The sequence below is a fragment of the Amia ocellicauda genome, assembly GCF_036373705.1.
Source record: "Amia ocellicauda isolate fAmiCal2 chromosome 11 unlocalized genomic scaffold, fAmiCal2.hap1 SUPER_11_unloc_2, whole genome shotgun sequence".
NCBI lineage: Eukaryota > Metazoa > Chordata > Actinopteri > Amiiformes > Amiidae > Amia > Amia ocellicauda.
Genome location: NW_027102660.1, coordinates 46348 through 50125, shown reverse-complemented (window position 1 = coordinate 50125; position 3778 = coordinate 46348). Strand labels below are relative to the sequence as shown.

General features: G+C 47.9%; 1 non-coding gene across 1 annotated transcript; it reads left to right on the top strand.

Moving 5' to 3' along the window:
* Nucleotides 1-374: 374 nt before the first annotated feature.
* trnav-aac (transfer RNA valine (anticodon AAC)) lies at nt 375-447 on the top strand. Its single transcript has one exon. It is a non-coding gene; the product is annotated as a tRNA-Val (tRNA).
* The last annotated feature ends 3331 nt before the right edge of the window (nt 448-3778 follow it).

Below are 3778 nucleotides of genomic sequence, written 5' to 3'. Positions count from 1 at the left end.
AGCTTAGGGCATACGTCATAACAAAATAGGCCGCGCCCAAAAAACCCTACTATCTACTCTTATGTAGTTGAAGGCGCAGTATAGCTCTGATAGTCTGGTGGTGACGGAAGACCACCAGCCGTTTGAACAAGCCATTCAGCATCACCTTGTTGGGCTAAGTGCAGGCACTGTCAGAGCGCAGGGCGTCCTGCCTTTGAAAGAGTTTCCGAAGTGTCCTGATGTGCCCTTTAGCAATGCCAAACAGGTCTGTGAAAATGGCATCCTTTCGCGGCACTTCAGACGCCATCTCACAGTCTAGCCGACCTGAAATGCCTGAGCCCGTTTTACCAGCAGGCTTCAACGGTAACCGTTTGAAGCAAGACGTGGCGGTGTCAGTTTCCGTAGTGTAGCGGTTATCACGTTCGCCTAACACGCGAAAGGTCCCCGGTTCGAAACCGGGCGGAAACAGCCTGCTGTGGGCCGGCCCTTTTCGTCCTGTTTGCCCTCGTGGTTCCCCGGAGGCGGTGGGTAGCTTTTCTTCATTGGAGTGCCCGAAATCGGTGCTCTCAGAGCGTCCGTCCGTCGACAGGTTGAAATTGTAAACGCCGGTGTAGCCACTTTTAATTAAAATCTGATGATGATGATGATGATGATGTTGTTGTTGTTGTTCTTGTTGTCATCGTGGTCGCCGTCATTATTATTGTTAAAGTAAAGCAGTAGTTAGATTTGTTGCTACCGTAAGGTGTAGAAGGCACAATAGCTCTGTGATTGTCTGATGGTGGCACAAGACGAGCAGCAGCTGTTTGAACAAGCCATTGAGCATCACCTTGTTGGGGTAAGTGTAAGTCTTGTCATAGCTCAGGGCATTCTTCCTTTAAAAGAGTTTCCAAAGTGTCCTGATGTGCCCTTGAGCAATGCAATATAGGTCAGTGAAAATAGAAACCTTTATCTCACAGGCAGGCCCACGGGAAACGCCTGTGCGCGTTTTACCAGCCTGCTTCGATGGGAGCCAATCGAAACCCCAGGACAGGTTGGTTTCTGTAGTGTAGGGGCTATCATGTTCGCCTCACACGCGAGAAGTCCCTGGTTCGAAACTGGGCGGAAACAACCCGCGGTGCACGCGTGCCAGTGCCGTGTTACCCGTCCTCATCTCTCTGCCCCATGGCCGGCCGTCGTTTTCTCTTCCTCGGAGTGGCAAGAAATCCTGACCTTGAGAACAAATGATCGCAGAAGGGTAGCTTTGCGAGGCGCTGGAACTGACACTTTTAAAATCGATACATGTCGTTGCTGTTGCAATACGACCGTAGCAGGATCGGTGACATTGCTGTTACTCTTATGTAGTTGAAGGCGCAAAATAGCTCTGATAGTCTGGTGGTGACGGAAGACCACCAGCCGTTTGAACAAGCCATTCAGCATCACCTTGTTGGGCTAAGTGCAGGCACTGTCTGATCGCAGGGCGTCCTGCCTTTGAAAGAGTTTCCGAAGTATCCCGAAATCGGTGCACTCAGAGCGTCCGTCCGTCGACAGGTTGAAATTGTAAACGCTGGTGTAGCCACTTTTAATTAAAATCTGATGATGATGATGATGATGTTGTTGTTGTTCTTGTTGATGTTGTTGTTGTTGTTGTTGTTCTTGTTGTCGTCGTAGTCGCCGTCATTATTAATGTTAAAGTAAAGCAGTAGTTAGATTTGTTGCTACCGTAAGGTGCAGAAGGCACAATAGCTCTGTGATTGTCTGATGGTGGCACAAGACGAGCAGCAGCTGTTTGAACAAGCCATTGAGCATCACCTTGTTGGGGTAAGTGTAAGTCTTGTCATTGCTCAGGGCGTTCTTCCTTTGAAAGAGTTTCCAAAGTGTCCTGATGTGCCCTTGAGCAATGCAAAATAGGTCAGTGAAAATAGAAACCTTTATCTCACAGGCTGGCCCACGGGAAACGCCTGTGTGCGTTTTACCAGCCGGCTTCGATAGGAGTTATTCGAAACACCAGGACGGGTTGGTTTCCGTAGTGTAGTGGCTATCACGTTCGCCTAACGCACGAAAGGTCCCCGGTTTGAAACCGGGCGGAAAGAGCCTGCTGTGGGCCGGCCCTTTTCGTCCTGCTTGCCCTCGTGGTTCCCCAGAGGCGGTAGGTGGCTTTTCTTCATTGGAGTTCCCGAAATTGTTGGACTCAGAGCGTCCGTCCGTCGACAGGTTGAAATTGTAAACGCTGGTGTAGCCACTTTTAATTAAAATCTGATGATGATGTTATTGTTCTTGTTGTTGTTGTTGTTGTTCTTGTTTTTCTTTTTGTCGTCGTGGTCGCCGTCATTATTATTGTTAAAGTAAAGCTACCGTAAGGTGTAGAAGGCACAATAGCTCTGTGATTGTCTGATGGTGGCACAAGACGAGCAGCAGCTGTTTGAACAAGCCATTGAGCATCACCTTGTTGGGGTAAGTGTAAGTCTTGTCATAGCTCAGGGCGTTCTTCCTTTGAAAGAGTTTCCAAAGTGTCCTGATGTGTCCTTGAGCAATGCAAAATAGGTCAGTGAAAATACACTCACCTAAAGGATTATTAGGAACACCATACTAATACTATGTTTGACACCCTTTCGCCTTCAGAACTGACTTAATTCTACGTGGCATTGATTCAACAAGGTGCTGAAAGCATTCTTTAGAAATGTTGGCCCAAATTGATAGGATAGCATCTTGCAGTTGATGGAGATTTGTGGGATGCACATCCAGGGCACGAAGCTCCCGTTCCACCACATCCCAAAGATGCTCTATTGGGTTGAGATCTGGTGACTGTGGGGGCCAGTTTAGTACAGTGAACTCATTGTCATGTTCAAGAAACCAATTTGAAATGATTCAACCTTTGTGACATGGTGCATTATCCTGCTGGAAGTAGCCATCAGAGGATGGGTACATGGTGGTCATAAAGGGATGGACATGGTCAGAAACAATGCTCAGGTAGGCCGTGGCATTTAAACGATGCCCAATTGGCACTAAGGAGCCTAAAGTGTGCCAAGAAAACATCCCCCACACCATTACACCACCACCACCAGCCTGCACAGTGGTAACAAGGCATGATGGATCCATGTTCTCATTCTGTTTACGTCAAATTCTGTCTCAACAGAAATCGAGACTCATCAGACCAGGCAACAACTGTCCAATTTTGGTGAGTTTGTGCAAATTGTAGCCTCTTTTTCCTATTTGTAGTGGAGATGAGTGGTACCCGGTGGGGTCTTCTGCTGTTGTAGCCCATCCGCCTCAAGGTTGTACGTGTTGTGGCTTCACAAATGCTTTGCTGCATACCTCGGTTGTAACGAGTGGTTATTTCAGTCAAAGTTGCTCTTCTATCAGCTTGAATCAGTCGGCCCATTCTCCTCTGACCTCTAGCATCAACAAGGCATTTTCGCCCACAGGACTGCCGCATACTGGATGTTTTTCCCTTTTCACACCATTCTTTGTAAACCCTAGAAATGGTTGTGCGTGAAAATCCCAGTAACTGAGCAGATTGTGAAATACTCAGACCAGCCCGTCTGGCACCAACAACCATGCCACGCTCAAAATTGCTTAAATCACCTTTCTTTCCCATTCAGACTTTCAGTTTGGAGTTCAGGAGATTGTCTTGACCAGGACCACACCCCTAAATGCATTGAAGCAACTGCCATATGATTGGTTGGTTATTGAACAGGTGTTCCTAATAATCCTTTAGGTGAGTGTAGAAACCTTTATCTCACAGGCTGGCCCACGGGAAACGCCTGTGCGCGTTTTACCAGCCGGCTTCGATGGGAGCCATTCGAAACACCAGGACAGGTCG